This window comes from Symphalangus syndactylus, chromosome 20 (assembly GCF_028878055.3).
Source record: "Symphalangus syndactylus isolate Jambi chromosome 20, NHGRI_mSymSyn1-v2.1_pri, whole genome shotgun sequence".
In the NCBI taxonomy this organism is placed as follows: Eukaryota; Metazoa; Chordata; class Mammalia; order Primates; family Hylobatidae; genus Symphalangus; species Symphalangus syndactylus.
The window spans coordinates 33,001,318-33,021,643 of NC_072442.2; positions in this window are offsets into that span (position 1 = coordinate 33,001,318).

Consider the following 20,326-nt stretch of genomic DNA (forward strand, 5'->3'; position numbering starts at 1 on the left):
GTTGAATGCACAGATCAGAAAGAACTTTCACAGAATGCTTCTGTTTAGTTTTTATTTGAAGATATTGCTTTTTCCCCGATAGGCCTCATAGCGCTCTAAATGACCAATTGCAGTTTACACAGAAAGAGTGTTTCAAAACTCCTCAATCAAAAGTAAGTTTCAACTCAGTTAGTTGAATGCACAGATCAGAAAGAAGTTTCACAGAATGCTTCTCTCTAGTTTTTATTTGAAGATATTCCTTTTCCGCAATAGGCCTCTTAGTGCTCCAAATGTCCACTTTCAGTTTACACAGAAAGAGTGATTCAAAACTCCTCAAACAAAAGTAAGGTACAACTCAGTTAGTTGAATGCATAGATCAGAAAGAAGTTTCACAGAATGCTACTGTGTAATTTTTATTTGAAGATTTTAATTTTTGCAGGATAGGCCTCATAGCGCTCCTAATGTCCACTTGCAGTTTATACAGAAAAAGTGTTTCAAAACTCCTCAATCAAAAGTCAGGTTCAGCTCTGTTAGTTGAATGCATAGATCAGAAAGAAGTTTCACAGAATGCTTCTGTGTAGTTTTTATTTGAAGATTTTCAATTTTCCATGATAGGCCTCATAGGGATCCAAATGTCCACTTGCAGTTTATACAGAAAGAGTGTTTCAGAACTCCTCAATCAAAAGTAAGGTTCAACTCTGTTAGATCAATGCACAGATCAGAAAGAATTTTCTCAGAATGATTCTGTGTAGTTTTTATTTGATGATATTCCTTTTTCCGCGATAGCCCTAATAGCGCTCCAAATGTCCACTTGCAGTTTATACAGAAAGAGTGTTTCAAATCTCCTCAATCAAAAGTAAGGTTCAACTCTGTTAGTTGAATGTATACATCTTAAAGAAGTTTCACAGAATACTTCTGTGTAGTTTTTATTTGACCATATTCCTATTTCCGCGATAGGCCTCATAGTGCTCCTAATGTCCTCTGGCAGTTTACACAGAATGAGTGTTTCAAAACTCCTCAAACAAAAGTCAGGTTCAACTCTGTAAGTTGAATGGACAGATCAGAAAGATGTTTCACAGAATCCTTCTGTGTAGTTTTTATTTGAAGATATTGCTTTTTGCAGGATAGGCCTCATAGCGCTCCTAATGTCCACTTGCAGTTTATATAGAAAGAGTGTTTCAAAACACCTCAATCAAAATTAAGGTTCAACTGTGTTAGCTGAATGCACAGATCAGAAAGAAGTTTCTCAGAATGCTTCTGTGTAGTTGTTATTTCAATATATTCCTTTTTCCACGATAGGCCACTTAGCGTTCCAAATGTCCACTTGCAGTTTATACAGAAAGAGTGTTTCATAATTCTCAATCAATAGTAACGTTCAACTCTGTTAGTTGAATGCACAGATCAGAAAGAAGTTTCACGGAATGCTTCCATGTAGTTTTTATTTGAGGATATTCCTTTTTCCGCGATAGACCTCACAGCACTCCAAATGTCCACTTGCAGTTTATACAGAAAGAGTGCTTCAAAACTACTCAATCAAAAGTAAGGTTCAACTCTGTTAGTTGAATGCACAGATCGGAAAGAAGTTTCACAGAATGCTTCTGTGTAGATTTTATTTGAAGATATTCAATTTTCCGTGATAGGCCTCATAGCAATTCAATTGTCCACTTGCAGTTTGTACATAAAGAATGTTTCAAAACTCCTCAATCAAAAGGCAGGTTCAACTCTATTAGTTGAATGCATGGATCAGGAAGAGGTTTCACAGAATGCTTCTGTTTAGTTTTTATTTGAAGATATTTCTTTTTCCCCGATAGGCCTCATAGCGCTTCAAATGTCCAATTGCAGTATACACAGAAAGAGTGTTTCAAAACTCCTCAATCAAAAGTAAGGTTCAACTCAGCTTGTTGAATGCACAGATCAGAAAGAAGTTTCACAGAATGCTTCTGTGTAGTTTTTTTTTGAAGATGTTACTTTTTGCATGATAGGCCTCATAGCGCTCCTAATGTCCACGTGCAGTTTATACAGAAAAACTGTTTCAAAACTCCTCAATCAAAAGTAAAGTTCAACTCTGTTAGTTGAATACACAGATCAGAAAGAAGTTTCTGAGAATGCTTCTGTGTAGTTGTTATTTGAATATATTCCTTTTTCCACGATAGGCCTCATAGCGCTCCAAATGTCCACTTACACTTTATCCAGAAAGAGTGTTTCAAAACTCCTCAATCAAAAGTCAGGTTCAACTCTGTTAGTTGAATGGGCAGATCAGAAAGATGTTTCACAGAATGCTTCTGTGTAGTGTTTATTTGAAGACTTTACTTTTTGCAGGATAGGCCTCATAGCGCTCCAAATGTCCACTTGCATTTTATACAGAAAGAGTGTTTCAAAACTCCTGAATCAAAAGTAAGGTTCAACTCAGTTGAATGCACAGATCAGAAAGTAGTTTCACAGAATGCTTCTGTGTAGTTTTTAATTGAAGATATTCCTTTTTCCACGATAGGCCTCATAGCTTTCCAAATGTCCACTTGCAGTTTATATAAAAAGAGTGATTGAAAACTCCTCAATCAAAAGTAAGGTTCAAATTTGTTAGTTGAATGCACAGATAACAAAGAAGTTTCACAGAATGCTTATGTGTAGTTTTTATTTGATGGTATTCAATTTTCCGTGATAGGCCACATAGTGCTCCAAATGTCCACTTTCAGTTTACGGAAAGAGTGTTTCAAAACTCCTCAATCAAAAGTTAGGTTCAACTGTGTTTGTTGAATAAACAGATCAGAAAGAAGTTTCACAGAAAGCTTCTGAGTAGTTTTTATTTGAAGATATTCAATTTTCCGTGTAAGCCTCACAGCGCTCCAAATGTCGACCTGCAGTTTATACAGAAAGAGTGTTTCAGACCTGCTCAATCAAAAGTCATGTTCAACTCTGTTAGTTGAATGCACAGATCAGAAAGAACTATCACAGAATGCTTATGTGTAGTTTTTATTTGAAGGTATTCTATTTTCTGCGATAGGACTCATAGCGCTCCAAATGTCCACTTGCAGTTTACAGAAAGAGTGTTTCAAAACTCCTCAATCAAAAGGTTCAAATCTTTTTGTTGAATGCACAGATCAGTAAGAAGTTTCACAGAATGCTGCTGTGTAGTTTACATTTGAAGATATTCAATTTTCCACGATAGGCCTCATAGCGCTCCAAATATCCACTTACAGCTTATACAGAAAGAGTGTTTCTAAACTCCTCAATCAAAAGTAATGTTCATAATCATGTGGTTTTTGTCTTTGGTTCTGTTTATATGCTGGATTACATTTATTGATTTGCATATGTTGAACCAGCCTTGCATCCCAGGGATGAAGCCCACTTGATCATGGTGGATAAGCTTTTTGATGTGCTGCTGGATTCGGTTTGCCAGTATTTTATTGAGGATTCTTGGATCAATGTTCATCAAGGATATTGGTCTGAAATTCTCTTTTTTGGTTATGTCTCTGCCAGGTTTTGGTATCGGGACGATGCTGGCTTCGTAAAATGTGTTAGGGAGGATTCCCTCTTTTTCTATCGATTGGAATAGTTTCAGAAGGAATGGTACCAGTTCCTCCTTGTACCTCTGGTAGAATTCAGCTGTGAATCCATCAGGTCCTGGACTCTTTTTGGTTGGTAAGCTATTGATTATTGCCACAATTTCAGAACCTGTTATTGGTCTATTCAGAGATTCAACTTCTTCCTGGTTTAGTCTTGGGAGGGTGTATTTGCCGAGGAATTTATCCATTTCTTCTAGATTTTCTAGTTTATTTGCATAGAGGTGTTTGTAGTATTCTCTGATGGTAGATTGTATTTCTGTGGGATCGGTGGTGATATCCCCTTTTTCGTTTTTTATTGCATCTATTTGATTCTTCTCTCTTTTCTTCTTTATTAGTCTTGCTAGCGGTCCATCAATTTTGTTGATCTTTTCAAAAAACCAGCTCCTGGATTCATTAATTTTTTGAAGGGTTTTTTGTGTCTCTATTTCCTTCAGTTCTGCTCTGATTTTAGATATTTCTAGCCTTCTGCTAGCTTTTGAATGTGTTTGCTCTTGCTTTTCTAGTTCTTTTAATTGTGATGTTAGGGTGTCAATTTTGGATCTTTCCTGCTTTCTCCTGTGGGCATTTAGTGCTATAAATTTCCCTCTACACACTGCTTTGAACGTGTCCCAGAGATTCTGGTATGTTGTGTCTTTGTTCTCATTGGTTTCCAAGAACATCTTTATTTCTGCCTTCATTTCATTATGTACCCAATAGTCATTCAGGAGCTGGTTGTTCACTTTCCATGTAGTTGAGCAGTTTTGAGTGAGTTTCTTAATCCTGAGTTCTAGTTTGATTGCACTGTGGTCTGAGAGTCAGTTTGTTTTAATTTCTGTTCTTTTACATTTGCTGAGGAGAGCTTTACTTCCAACTATGTGGTCAATTTTGTAATAGGTGTAGTGTGGTGCTGAAAAAAATATATATTCTGTTGACTTGGGGTGGAGAGTTCTGTAGATGTCTATTAGGTCCACTTTATGTAGAGCTGAGTTCAATTCCTGGATATCCTTGTTAACTTTTTGTCTCATTGATCTGTTTAATGCTGACAGTGGGGTGTTAAAATCTCCCATTATTATTGTTTGGAAGTTTAAGTCCCTTTGTAGGTCACTGAGGACTTGCTTTATGAATCTGGGTGCTGCTGTGTTGGGTGCATATATATTTAGGATAGTTAGCTCTTCTTGTTGAATTGATCCCTTTACTATTATGTAATGCCCTTCTTTGTCTCTTTTCATCTTTGCTGGTTTAAAGTCTATTTTATCAGAGACTAGGATTGCAACCCCTGCCTTTTTTTGTTTTCCAGTTGCTTGATAGATCTTCCTCCATCCCTTTATTTTGAGTCTATGTATGTCTCTCCACGTGAGATGGGTTTCCTGAATACAGCACACTGATGGGTCCTGACTCCTTATCCAGTTTGCCAGTCTGTGTCTTTTCATTGGAGCATTTAGCCCATTTACATTTAATGTTAATATTGTTATGTGTGAATCTGATCCTGTCATTATGATGTTAGTTGGTTATTTTGCTCATTAGTTGCTATAGTTTCTTCCTAGCCTCGATGGTCTTTACAATTTGGCATGTTTTTGCAGTGGCTGGTACCGGTTGTTCCTTTCCATGTTTAGTGCTTCCTTCAGGAGCTCTTTTAGGGCAGGCCTGGTGGTTCAAAATCACTCAGCGTTTGCTTGTCTGTAAAGTATTTTATTTCTCCTTCACTTATGAAGCTTAGTTTGGCAGGATAGGAAATTCTGGGTTGAAAATTCTTTTCTTAAAAATGTTGAATATCGGCCCCCACTCTCTTCTGGCTTGTAGAGTTTCTGCTGAGAGATCAGCTGTTAGTCTGATGGGCTTCCCTTTGTGGGTAACCCGACCTTTCTCTCTGGCTGCCCTTAACATTTTTTCCTTCATTTCAACTTTGGTGAATCTGACAATTATGTGTCTTGGAGTTGCCCTTCTCGAGGAGTATCTTTGTGGCGTTCTCTGTATTTCCTGAATCTGAATGCTTGCCTGCCTTGCTAGATTGGGGAAGTTCTCCTGGATAATATCTTGCAGAGTGTTTTCCAACTTGGTTCCATTTTCCCCATCATTCTCAGGTACACCAATCAGACGTAGGTTTGGTCTTTTCACATAGTCCCAAATTTCTTGGAGGCTTTGTTCATTTCTTTTTATTCTTTTTTCTCTAAACTTCCCTTCTCTCTTCATTTCATTCATTTCATCTTCCATCAGCGATACACTTTCTTCCAGTTGATCGCATCTGCTACTGAGGCTTCTGCTATATTCGTGTAGTTCTTGAAACTTGGCTTTCAGCTCCATCAGCTCCTTGAAGCCCTTCTCTCCATTGGTTATTCTAGTTATCCATTCTTCTAATTCTTTTTCAAAGTTTTTAACTTCTTTGCTATTGTTTTGAATTTCCTCTCATAGCTCAGAGTAGTTTGATCGTCTGAAGCCTTCTTCTCTCAAATCATCAAAGTCATCCTCCATCCAGCTTTGTTCCGTTGCTGGTGAGGAACTGCGTTCCTTTGGAGGAGGAGAGGTGCTCTGTTTTTTAGAGTTTCCAGTTTTTGTGCTCTGTTTTTTCCCCATCTTTGTGGTTTTATCTACTTTTGGTCTTTGATGATGGTGATGTACAGATGGGTTTTTGGTGTGGATGTCCTTTCTGTTTGTTAGTTTTCCTTCTACCAGACAGGACCCTCAGCTGCAGGTCTGTTGGAGTTTACTAGAGGTCCACTCCAGACCCTGTTGGGCTGGGTGTCAGCACCGGTGGCTGCAGAACAGCGGATTTTCGTGAGACCACAAATTCAGCTGTCTGATAGTTCCTCTGGAAGTTTTGTCTCAGAGGAGTACCCGGTTGAATGAGGTGTCAGTCTGTCCCTACTGGAGGGGTGCCTCCCAGTTAGGCTGCTCAGGGGTGAGGGACCCACTTTAGGAGGCAGTCTGTCCGTTCTCAGATCTCCAGCTGCGTGCTGGGAGAACCACTACTCTCTTCAAAGCTGTCAGTCAGACAGGGACATTTAAGTCTGTGGAGGTTCTTGCTGAGTTTTTGTTTGTCTGTGCCCTGCCCCCAGAGGTGGAGCCTACAGAGGCAGGCAGGCCTCCTTGAGCTGTGGTGGGCTCCACCCAGTTCGATCTTCCTGGCTGCTTTGTTTACCTAAGCAAGCCTGGGCAATGGCAGGCGCCTCTCCCCCTGCCTCGCTGCCACCTTGCAGTTTGATCTCAGACTGCTGTGCTAGCAATCAGCGAGACTCTGTGGGCATAGGACCCTCCGAGCCAGGTGCAGGACACAATCTCCTAGTGTGCCGTTTTCCAGGCCCGTTGGAAAAGTGCAGTATTAGGATGGGACTGACCCGATATTCCAGGTGCCGTCTGTTTCCCCTTTCTTTGACTAGGAAAGGGAACTCCCTGACCCCTTGCACTTCCTGAGTGAGGCAATGCCTCGCCCTGCTTCGGCTCATGCACAGTGCGCTTCACCGACTCTCCTGCACCCACTGTTAGGCACTCCCTAGTGAGATAAAACCGGTACCTCAAGAAGAAATGCAGAAATCACCCATCTTCTGTGTCGCTGGGGCTGGGAGCTGCAGACCGGAGCTGTTCCTATGCGGCCATCTTGGCTCCACCCCTCTCTCTGTAGTTTTTATTTGAAGATATTTCGTTTTTCACAGTAGGCCTCAAAGCACTCCAAATGTCCACTTGCAGATTCTACAAAAAGAGTGTTTCAAAACTGCTGAATCAAAAGATAGGTTCATCTCTGTAAGATGAATGTGCAAAATGGAAAGTAGTTTCACATAATCCTTCTGTGTAGTTTTTATGGGAAGATATTTCGTTTTTCACCATAGGCCTCAATACTCTCAAAATGTCCACTTTCAGATTCTACAAAATGTGTGTTTCAAAACTGCTCAATCAAAAGAAAATTCAACACTGTTAGATAAATACACAGATGAGAAAGGAGTTTCACAGAATGCTTCTGTGTAGTTTTTATTTGAAGATATTTCGTTTCTCACAATAATCCTCAAAGTGCTCCTAATGTACATTTGCAGATTCTACAAAAAGAGTGTTTCAAAACTGCTGAATAAAAAGATAGGTTGGTCTGTGTAAGATGAATGCACACAAGAGAAACTAGTTTCCCAGAAGCCTTCAGTGTAGTTTTCATGGGAGGATATTTCATTTTTCACCACAGGCCTCTATGCTCTCCAAATGTCCCCTTAGAGATTCTACAAAAAGATTGTTTCAAAACTGCTCAATCAAAAGAAAATTCAACACTGTTAGATAAATACACAGATGAGAAAGAAATTTCACAGAATGCTTCTGTGTAGTTTTTATTTGAATATATTTCTTTTTTCACCATAGGCCTCAAAGATCTCCCAACGTCCACTTGCAGATCCTACAAAAAGAGTGTTTCAAAACTGCTCAATCGAAAGAAAGATTCTTCTCTGTGAGATGAATTCACAGAACAGAACGCAGTTTAACAGAGTGTTTCTGTGTAGTTTTTATTTGAAGATATTTCGTTTTTTACCATAGCCCTCAATTCTCTCCAAGTATCTACTTGCAGATCCTAGAAAAAGAGTGCTTCAAAACTGCTCATTCATAAGAAAGGTTCTACACTATTAGATGAATGCACAGAGCAGAAATAAGTTTCACAGAATGCTTCTGTGTAGTTTTTGTTTGAAGATAATTCCTTTTTCACGATACACCCCAAGGTGCTCCAAATGTCCATTCGCAGATTCGACAGAGTTTTTCAAATCTGCTCAATCAAAAGAAACTTTCTTCTCTGTGAGATGAATGCAAATAACAGAAAGAAGTTTCACAGAATGGTTCTGTGTAGTTTTTATGGGATGATATTTCGTTTTTCACCATAGGCCTCAGAGCTCTCCAAATGTGCACTTACAGATTTTACAAAAAGACCGTTTCATAACTGCTCACTCAAAAGAAAGGTTCAACTCTTTCAGATGAATGCAGAGATCAGGAAGAAGTTTCACAAAATGCTTCTGTGTGGTTTTCATTTGAAGATATTTTCTTATTCAATATGGTCCTCAAAGTGCTCCAAATGTCCAATCGCAGATCCTAGAAAAAAGAGTGTTTCAAAACTGCTCAGTCAAAAGAAAGGTTCAACTCTGTTAGATGAATGCACAGATCAGAAAGAAGTTTCACAGAATGCTTCTGTGTAGTTTTCATTTGAAACTGTTTCGTTTCTTACCATAGGCTTCAAAGCGCTCCGAATGTCCACTTGCAGATTCTAATAAAAGAATGTTTCAAAACTGCTCAATCAAAAGAAAGGTTCTACTGTGTAAGATGAATGCACAGAATGGAAAGAAGTTTCACCGAATCCTTCTGTGTAGTTTTTATGGGAAGATATTTCATTTTCCACCATAGGCAAGAATGCTCACCAAGTATCCATTTGCAGATTCTACAAAAAGATGTTTCAAAACTGCTCAGTCAAAAGAAAGGTTCAACTCTCTTAGATGAATGCACAGATCAGGATGAAGTTCCACAGAATGCTTCTGTGTAGTTTTTATTTCAAGAAATTTAATTTTTCACTATAGGCCATAAAGTGCTCCAAATGTCCACTTGCAGATTCTACAAAAAGAGTGCTTCAAAACTGCTTAATCAAAGGATAGGTTGATCTCTGTAAGATGAATGCACAAAACTGAAGGAAGTTTGACAGAATTCTTCTGTGTAGTTTTAATGGGAACATATTTCATTTTTCACCATAGGCCTCAATGCTCTCCAAGTGTTCCCTTCCAGATTCTACAAAAACAGTGTTTCAAAACTGCTCAATGAAAAGAAAGATTCTTCTCTCTCAGATGAACAGAAGGAACAGAAAGATGTTTAACAGAATGCTTCTGTGTAGTTTTGATGGGAAGATATTTCGTTTTTCACCATAGGCCTCAATGCTCTCAAATTTCCCATTGCAGATTCTACAAAAAGAGTGTTTCAAAACTGCTCAGTCAAAAGAAAGGTTCAACTCTGTTTGATAAATGCACAGATCAGAAAGAAGTTTCACAGAATGCTTCGGTGTAGTTTTAATTTGAAGATATTTCATTTCTCACCTAAGGCCTCAAAGCACTCCAAATGTCCATGTGCAGATTCTTCCAAAAGAGTTTTTCAATACTGCTCAATCAAAAGATAGGTTCATCTCTGTAAGATGAATGCACAGAATAGAAAGTAGTTTCACAGAAACCTGCTGTTTAGTTTTTATCGGAAGATATTTCGTTTTTCACCAAAGGCCTCAATGCTCGCAAAATGTACACATGGAGATTCTACAAAAAGAGTGTTTAAAAACTGCTCAATCAAAAGAAAGTTTCAACACTGTTAGATAAATGCACAGATCAGAAAGAAGTTTCTCAGAATGCTTCTGTGTAGCTTTTATTTGAAGAGATTTACTTTCTCACCATATGCCTCAAAGCTATCCAAATGTCCATTTGCAGATTCTACAAAAAGAGTGTTTCAAAACTGTTCAATCAAAAGAAAGTTTTTACTCTCTGAGATGAATGCAGAGAACAGAAAGAACTTTAACAGAATGCTTCTGTGTAGTTTTTATGCGAATTTATTTCATTTTTCACCATAGGACTCAATGCTTTATAAATGTCCACTTGTAGATATTACAAAAAGTGTGTTTCAAAACTGCTCAGTCAAAAAAATGTTCAGCTTTGTTAGATGAATGCACAGATCAGAAAGAAGTTTCACAGAATGTTTCTGTGTAGTTTTATTTAAAGATATTTCTTTTTTCACCATATGCCTAATAGCGCTCCAAATGTCCACTTGCATATTCTTCAAAAAGAGTGTTTCAAAACTGCTCAGCCAAAAAAAAAAGGTTCAACTCTGTTTGATAAATGCACAGATCAGAAAGAAGGTTCACAGAATGTTTCTGTGTAGTTTTTTTTGAAGATATTTCTCTTCTCACCTTAGGACCCAAAGCGCTCCAGATGTCCACTTGCAGATTCTACAAAAAGTGTGTTTCAAACCTGCTCAATCAAAAGATAGGTTCATCTCTGTAAGATGAATGCACAGAACAGAAAGAAGTTTCAAAGAAACCTTCTGTGTAATTTTATTAGGAAGATGTTTCATTTATCACCATAGGCTTCAGTGTTCTCCAAGTGTCCACTTGCAGATTCAACAAAAAGAGTGTTTCAAAACTGCTCAGTCGACAGAAAGGTTCAACTCTGTTAGATGAATGCACAGATCAGAAAGAAGTTTCACAGAATGCTTCTGTGTAGTTTTTATTTGAAGATATTTCCTTTTTCACAATAGCCCTCAAAGCCAAGGAAATGTACACTTGCAGATTCTACGAAAAGAGTCTTTCTAATGGCTCAGTCATAAGAAAGATTCAACTCCGTTAGACAGTTGAACAGATCAGAAAGAATTTTCACAGAATGCTTCTGTGTGGTTTTTATTTGAAGATACTCAGTTTCTCACCATCGGCCTGAAAGCACTCCAAATGTCCACTTGCAGATTCTACAAAAAGAGAGTTCCAAAACTTCTCAACCAAAAGATAGGGTCATTTCAGTAAGATGAATGCACAGAATAGAAAGGAGTTACACAGAAACCTTCTGTGTAGTTTTTATGAGAGGATATTTCGTTTTACACTGTCGGCTTCAATGCTCTCCAAGTTTCCACTTGCAGATTTTACAAAAAGAGTGTTTCAAATCTGCTCAGTCAAAACAAAGGCTCAACTATGTTACATGAATACACAGATTGGGAGCACGTTTCACAGAATGCTTCTATGTAGTTTTTATTTAAAGATATATCATATCTCACCATAGGCCTCAATGCTCTCCAAATGTGCAGTTGCAGATTCTAAAAAAAGAGTGTTTCAAAACTGCTCAAACAATAGATAGGTTCATCTCTGTAAGATGAATGCACAGAACAGTAAGAGGTTTCACAGAATACTTCTGTTTAGTTTTTATGGGAAGATATTTCATTTTCCACCTTAGTCCATAATGCTCACCAAATATCCACTTGTTGATACTACAAAAAGAGTGTTTCCAAACTGCTCAGTCAAAAGAAAGATTCAATTGTCTTAGATGAATGCACAGATCAGAAAGAAGTTTCACAGAATGCTACTGTGTAGTCTTTATTTCAAGAAATTTTGTTTCTCATCATTGGCCACAATGCACTCCAAACGTCCACTTGCAGATTCTAAAAAAAAAGTGTTTCAAAACTACTCAATTAAAAGATAGGTTCTTCTCTGTAGCATGAACACACAGAGCTAAAAGAGATTTCACAGAATCCTTCTGTTTAGTTTTCATGGGAAGAGATTTCGTTTTTTACCAAAGGCCTCAATGCTCTCCAAATGTCCAATTCCAGATTCTAAAAAAGAGTGTTTCAAAACTGCTCAATCAAAAGAAAGGATCTTTTCTCTGAGATGAACAGACAGAACAGAAAGAAGTTTAACAGAATGCTTCTGTGTAGTTTTTATGGGAAGATATTTCGTTTTTCATCATACGCCTCAATATTCTCCAAATGTCCACTTGCAGATTCTACAAAAAGAGTGTTTCAAAAATGCTCCATCAAAAGAAATGTTCAACTCTGTTAGATGAATGCACAGATAAGAAAGGAGTTTCACGGAATGCTTCTGTTTATTTGTTATTTGAAGATATTTCCTTTTTTACCATAGGCCTCAAAGCCCTCCAAATTTACCCTGGCAGATTCTACAAAAAGAGTGTTTCAAAACTGTTCAATGAAAAGATAAGTTCATCTCTGTAAGATGAATGCCCATAACAGAAAAAGGTTTCACAGAATCCTTCTGTGCAGTTTTCATGGGAAGATACATCGTTTTTCACCATATGCCTCAAAACCCTCCAAATGTCCACTTGCAGATTCTACAGAAAGAGTGTTTCAAAACTGCTCAATCAATAGAAATATACATCTCTGTGAAATGAATGCACAGAACAGGAAGAAGTTTCACAGAATGCTTCTGTGTAGTTTTCATAGGAAGATATAAGGTTTCTGACAAAAAGCCTGAATGCTCTAAAAACGTACTCGCAGATTCTGAAAAAAGAGTGTTTCAAAACTGAGCAATCAAAAGAAAGGTTCAACTCTCTGAGATGAAGGCACAGATCAGAAAGAAGTTTCACAGAATGCTTCTGTGTAGTTTCTATTTGAAGATATTTCCTTTTTAACCATAGGTCACAAAGCGCTCCAAATGTCCACTTGCAGATTCTACAAAAAGAGTGTTTCAAAACTGGTCAATGAAAATAATGGTTCTTCTCTGTGAGATGAAAGCACAGAACAGAACGAAGTTTAACAGAATGCTTCTGTGTAATTTTTATGGGTAGATATTTCATTTTTCATCATAGGCCTCAATGCTCTCCAAATGTACAATTGCAGATTCTACAAAAAGACTTTTTCAAAACTGCTCAGTCAAAATAAAGGTTCAACTTTGTTAGATGAATGCACAGATCACAGAGAAGTTCCACAGAATGCTTCTGTATAGTTTTTATTTGAAGATATTTCGTTTTTCACCATAGGCCTCAAAGCGCCACAAATGTCCTCTTGCAAATCCTTCAGAAAGAGTGTTTCAAAACTGTTCAATCCTAAGATAGGTTCATCCCTGTAAGATGAATGAACACAATAGAAACACGTTTCACAGAAACCTTCTGTGTAGTTTTTATGGGAAGATATTTCCTTTTTCACCATAGACCTCAATGCTCTCCACATGTCCACATTAAGATTCGACAAAATGTGTGTTTCAAAACTGCTCAGTGAAAAGGAAAGATCCACTCGGTTAGATGAATGCACAGATCAGAAAAAAGTTTCACAATATGCTTCTGTGTAGTTTTTATGTGAAGATATTTCCTTTTTCACCACAGGCCTCAAAACTTTTGAAATGTTCACTAGCAGATTCTACAAAAAGAGTGTTTCAAAACTGCTGAGTAAATAGAAATGTTCAACACTGTCAGATCAATGCACAGATCAGAAAGAAATTTCACAGAATCCTTCAGTTTAGTTTTTATTTGAAGATATTTCGTTTCTCACCACAGGCCTCAAAGCGCTCCAAATGTCCACTTGCAGTTTATACAGAAAGGGTGTTTCAAAACTGCTCAATCAAAAGTAAGGTTAAACTCCGTTAGTTGAATGCAAAGATCAGAAAGAAGTTTCACAGAATCCTTCTGTGTAGTTTTCATGGGAAGATATTTCATTTTTCACCATACGGCGCAATGCTCACCATATGTCCACTTGCAGATTCTACAAAAAGTGTGTATGAAAACTGCTCAGTCAAAATAAAGGTTCAACTCTGGTAGATGAATGCACAGATCAGAAAGAAATTTGATAGAATGCTTCTGTGTAGTTTTTTTTTGAAGATATTTCCTTTTTCACCATAGGCCTCATGGCGATCTAAATGAGCTCTTGCAGATTCTACAAAAATAGTGTTTCAAAACTGCTCTGTCAATAGAAAGGTTCAACTCTGTTAGTTGAATGCACAGATCAGAAAGAAGTTTCACAGAATGCTTCTATGTTGGTTTTCATTTGAAGATATTTCATTTCTCAACATAGGTCTCAAAATTCTCCACATGTCCACATGCAAATTCTACCAAAAGAGTGTTTCAAAACTGCTCAATCAAAAGACAGGTTGATATCTGTAAGATGAATGCACAGAAGTGAAAGAAGTTTCACGGAATACTTCTGTGTAGCTTTCATGGGGAGATATTCCATCTTTTGCCGTACATAGGCCTCAATGCTCTCAAAATGTCCACTTGCATATTCTACAAAAAGAGTGTTTCAAAACTGCTCAGTCAAAAGAAAGGTTCAACTCTGTCAGATGAATGCAGACATCAGAAAAAAGTTTCACAGAATGCTTCTGTGTAGTTTTTATTTGAAGATATTCCCTTTTTCACCACAGGCCTCAAAACTTTCCAAATATCCACTGGCAGATTCTGCAAAAAGAGTGTTTGAAAACGGCTCCATCAAAAGAAATTTCAACTGTGTTTGATGAATGCACAGAAAAGAAAGAAGTTTCACAGAATTGTTCTGAGTAGTTTACATGGGAAGATATTTCATTTTTCACCATAGGCCTCAAACTTCTCCAAATGTCCTTTGCAGATTCTACAAAAAGAGTGTTTCAAAACTACTCAGTCAAAAGGTAGGTTCATCTCTGTAAGATGCATGTGCAGAAGAGAAAGAAGTTTCACAGAATTGTTCTGAGTAGTTTACATCGGAAGATATTTCATTTTTCACCGTAGGCCTCAAACTTATCCAAATGTCCTTTGCAGATTGTAGAAAAAGAGTGTTCAAAACTGCTCAGTCAAAAGGTAGGTTCATCTCTGTAAGATGCATGTGCAGAAGAGAAAGAAGTTTCACAGAAACCTTCTGGGTAGTTTTTATGGGAAGATATTTCCTTTTTGAACATAGGCTTCAAAGTTCTCCAAACGTCCAATTGCAGATTCTACAAAAAGAGTTTCAAAACTGCTTAGTCAAAAGAAAATTTCAACTCTGTTAGATGAATGCACAGATCAGAAATAAGTTTCAAAGAATCCTTCTGTGTTGTTTTTATTTGAAGATATTTCGTTTCTCACCGTAGGCCTCAAAATGCTCCAAATGTCCACTAGCATTTTCTACAAAAAAAGTGTTTCAAGCCTGCTCAATCAAAAGATAGGTTCATCTCTGTTAGATGAATGCACAGGACAGAAAGAAGTTTCACAAAATCCTTCTGAGTAGTTTTCATGGGAAGATAATTCCTTTTTCACCATAGGCCTCAATGTTCTCCAAATGTCCATTAGAAAATTCCACAAAAAAAGGGTTTCAAATCTGCTAAATCAAAAGATAGGTTCATGTCTGTAAGATGAATACACAGAACAGGAAGAAGTTTCACAGAATCCTTCTGTGTAGTTTTCATGGGGAGATGTTTTGTTTTTCACTACAGGCCTCAATGCTCTCCAGAAGTCCACTTGCAGATTTTACAAATGAAGTGTTTCAAATCTGCTCAGTCAAAAGAAATATTCAACTCTGTTAGATGAATGCACAGGTCAGAAAGTAGTTTCACAGAATGCTTCTCTGTAGTTTTTATTTAAAGATATATCGTTTCTCAAAATAGAACTCAAAGCTCTCCAAATGTCCACTTGCAGATTGTACAAAAAGAGTGTTTCAAAACTGCTCAATCAAAAGTTACGTTCATCTCTGTCAGATGAATGCACAGAACAGAGAGAAGTTTCAAAGAAATCTTCTGTGAAGTTTTTAAGGGAAGATATTTGCTTTTTCACCGTAGGCCTCTATGCTCTCCAATTGTCCAATTGCAGATTCTATAAAAGGAGTGTTTCAAAACTGCTCAGTGAAAAGAAAGGTTCAACTCTGTTAGATGAATGCACAGATCAGCAAGAAGTTTCACAGAATGCTTCTGTGTAGTTATTATTTAAAGATATTTCCTTTTTCAATACAGGCCTCAAAACTCTCCGATTATCCACTTGCAGATTCTAAAAATAGAGTGTTTCAAAACAGCTCAGTCAAAAGAAAAGTTCAAATCTGTTAGACGAATGCACAGGTGAGAAAGTAATGTCACAGAATGCTTCTGTGTAGTTTTTAAGGGAAGATATTTCGTTTTTCACCCTAGGCCTCAATGTTCTCCAAATGTCCAGTTGCAGATTCTACAAAAAGAGTGTTTCAAAACTGCTCAATCAACAGTAAGGTTCAACTCGGTTAGATGAATGCACAGATCAGAAAGAAGTTTCACAGAATGCTTCCATGTAGTTTTTATGGGAAGATATTTCTTTTTACACCTTAGCCTCAATACTCTAGAAATGTCCAATTGCAGATTCCCCAATAAGCTTGTTTCAAAGCTGCACAATCAAAAGAAAGGTTCCACTCCCTGAGATGAATGCACAGTTCATAAATAAGCTTCACAGATTACTTCTGTGTAGTTTTTATTTGAAGATATTCCTTTTTCCATGATAGGCCTCAAAGTGCCCCAAATGTCCACTTGCAGTTAATACAAAAAGAGTGTTTCAAAACTGCTCAATCCAAAGAAAGGTTCAACTCTGTGAGATGAATGCAGAGAATAGAAAGAATTTTCACAGTAGTATTCTTTGTAGTTTTTATTTGATGATAATTCATTTTCCACCATAGGACTCAAAGATCTCCAAATATCCACTTGCAGATTCTACAAAAAGAGTGTTTCAAAAGTGCTCAATCGAAAGAAAGGTTCTACTCTTTTAGATGAATGCACAGATCAGAAAGTAGTTTCACAGAATGCTTCTGTGTAGTTTTAATGGGAAGATATTTTCCTTTTTCACCTTAGGCCTCAATATTCTCCAAATATCCACTTGCAGATTCTACAAAAAGAGTGCTTCAAAACAGCTCAATCAAAAGAAAATTTCAACTCAGTTAGATGAATGCAAAGATCAGAAAGAAGTTTCACAGAATGATTCTGTGTAGTTTTTATTTGAAGATATTCCATTTTCCACGATAGGCCTCAAAGCGCTCCAAATGTCCACTTGCAGATTCTACAAAAAGAGTGTTTCAAAACTACTCAATCAAAAGAAAGCTTCTACTCTGTTGGATGAATGAACAGAATAGAAAGAAGTTTCACAGAATGCTTCTCTGTGGTTCTTATGGGAATATATTTCGTTTTTCACCATTGGCTTCAATGTTCTCCAAATGTCCACTTGCAGATTCTACAAAAAGAGTGTTTCAAAACTGCTCATTACAAAGTAAGATTCAACTCTGTTAGATGAATGCACAGATCAGAAAGAAGTTCCACAGAATCCTTCCGTGTCATTTTTATGGGAAGATAATTCTTTTTTCAACATAGGCTTCAATGCTCTAGAAATGTCCAATTACAGATTATACAAAAAGGCTGTTTCAAAGCTGCACAATCAAAAGAAACGTTCCACTCTCTGATATGAATGCACAGTTCACAAAGAAGTTTCACAGATTACTTCTGTGTAGTTTTTATTTGAAGATATTCCTTTTTCCATGATAGGCCTCAAAGCACTCCAAATGTCCACTTGCAGATTACACAAAAAGAGTGTTTCAAAACTGCTCAATCAAAAGAAAGTTTCAACTCTGTGAGATAAATGAACGGAATAGAAAGAAGTTTCACAGAATGCTTCTGTGTAGTTTTTATGGGAAGACATTTCGTTTTTAACCATAGGCCTCAAAATTCTCTGATGTCCACTTGCAGATTCTACAAAAAGAGTGTTTAAAAACACCTCAAGCAAAAAAAGGTTCAACTCAGTTAAATGAATGCACAGATCCAAAAGAAGTTTCACAGAATGCTTCTGTGTAGTTTTTATTTGTACATATTCCTTTTTCCACGATAGCTCTCAAAGCACACCAAATGTCCACTTGTAGATTCTACAAAAAGTGTGTTTCAAAACTACTCAATCAAAACTAAGGTTCAACTCTGTTAGATGAATACACAGATCAGAAAGAAGTTTCACAGAATTCTTCGATGTAGTTTTTATGGGAAGATATTTCTTTTTACACCTTAGGCCTCAATGCTCTAGAAATGCCCAATTGCAGATTCCACGAAAAGCCTGTTTCAAAGCTGCACAATGAACAGAAAGTTTCCACTCTCTGAGATGAATGCACAGTTCATGAATAAGTTTCACAGATTACATCTATGTACTTTTTATTTGAAGATATTCCTTTTTCAATGATAGGCCTCAAAGCGCTCCAAATCTACACTTGAGGTATATACAAAAAGAGTGTTTCAAAACTGCTCAATCAAAAGAAAGGTTAAACTCTGTGAGATTAATGCAGAGAATAGAAGGAATTTTCACAGAAGTATTCTGTGTAGTTTTTATTTGAAGATAATTCGTTTTTCATCACAGGCCTCATAGATCTCCAAATATCCATTTGCAGATTCTACAAAAAAGTGTTTAAAAACAGCTCAATCAAAAGAAAGGTTCAACACTGTTAGATTAATGCACACATCAGAAAGAACTTTCACAGAATGCTTCTGTGTAGTATTAGTGGGAAGATATTTCGTTTTTCAGCGTATGCCTCAATGTTCTCCAAATATCCAATCACAGATTCTACAAAAAGAGTGTTTCAAAACAGCTCAATCAAAAGGAAGGTTCAACTCAGTTAGAAGAATGCACAGATCAGAAAGAAGTTTCACAGAATGATTATGTGTATTTTTCTTTGAAGATATTCCTTTTTCCATGATAGGCCTCAAAGCGCTCCAAATGTCCACCTGCAGATTCTACAAAAAGAATGTTTCAAAACTGCTCATTCAAAAGAAAGGTTCTACTCTGTGAGATGAATGAACAGAATGGAAAGAAGTTTCACAGAATGCTTCTGTACAGTTTTAATGAGAAGTTATTTATTTCATTTTTCACCGTAGGCCTCAATGTTCTCCAAATTTGGACTTGCAGATTCTACAAAAAGAGTGTTTCAAAACAGCTGAATGGGATGAATGCAGAGATCAGAAAGTTTCACTGAATGCTTCCGTGTAGCTTTTATGGGAAGATATTTCTTTTATCATGGTAGGCCTCAATGCTCAAGAAATATCCAATTGCAGATTCCACGAAAAGCCTGTTTCAAAGCAGCACAATCAAAAGAAAGTTTCTACTCTATGAGATGAATGCACAGTTCTAAAGAAGTTTCACAGATTACTTCTGGGTACTTTTTATTTGAAGATATTCCTTTTTACACGATAGGCCTCAAAGGGCTCCAAATGTCCACTTGCAGTTTATACGAAAAGAGTGGTTCAAAACTGCTCAATCCATAGAAAGATTCCACTATGTGAGATGAATGCAGAGAATAGAAAGAATTTTCACAGAAGTATTCTGTGTAGTTTTTACTTGAAGATATTTCGTTTTTCACCATAGGCCCCAAAGATCTCCAAATGTCCACTTGCAGATTCTCCAAAAAGAGTATTTCAAAGCTGCTCAATCAAAAGAAAGGTTCTACTCTGTGAGATGAATGAAAAGAATAGAAAGAAATTTCATAGAATGCTTCTGTGTAGTTTTTATATTAAGATATTTCGTTTTTCACCATTGGCTACAATGTTCGCCAAATGTCCAATTGCAGATTCTACAAAAAGAGTGTTTCAAAACTTCTCATTCAAAAGTAAGTTTCAACTCTGCTAGACGAATGCTCAGATCAGAAAGAAGTTTCACAGAACACTTCCATGTAGTTTTTATGGGAATATATTTCGTTTTCACAGTATGCCTCAATGCTCTAGAAATGTCCACTTGCAGATTCTACGAAAAGCCTGTTTCAAAGCAGCACAATCAAAAGAAAGTTTCCACCCTCTGAGGTGAATGCACAGTTAACAAAGAAGTTTCACATATTACTTCTGTGTAGTTTTTATTTGAAAATATTCCTTTTTCCACGAAAATCCTCAAAGCGCTCCACATGTCCACTTGCAGTTTATACAAAAAGGGTTTTTCAAAACTGCTCAATCAAAAGAAAGTTTCTACTCTGTTAGATGAATGCACAGATCAGAAAGAAGTTTCATAGAATGCTTCTGTGTACTTTTAATGGGAAGATATTGCGTTTTTTACCTTAGGCATCTATGTTTTCCAAATATCCACTTGCAGATTCTACAAAAAGAGTGTTTCAAAACAGCTCAATCTAAAGAAAGTTTCAACTCAGTTACATGAATGCAGAGATCAGAAAGAAGTTTCACAGAGTGATTCTGTGTAGTTTTTACTTGAAGATATTTCCTTTTTCACCATAAGCCCCATAGATCTCCAAATGTCCACTTGCAGATTCTACAAAAAGTGTGGTTCAAAACACCTCAAACAAAATAAAAGTTCAACTCTGTTAGAAGAATGCACAGATCTGAAAGAAGTTTCACAGAATGCTTTTGTGTAGTTTTTATTTGAAGATATTACTTTTTCCACGATAGGCCTCAAAGCGCTCCAAATGTCCACTTG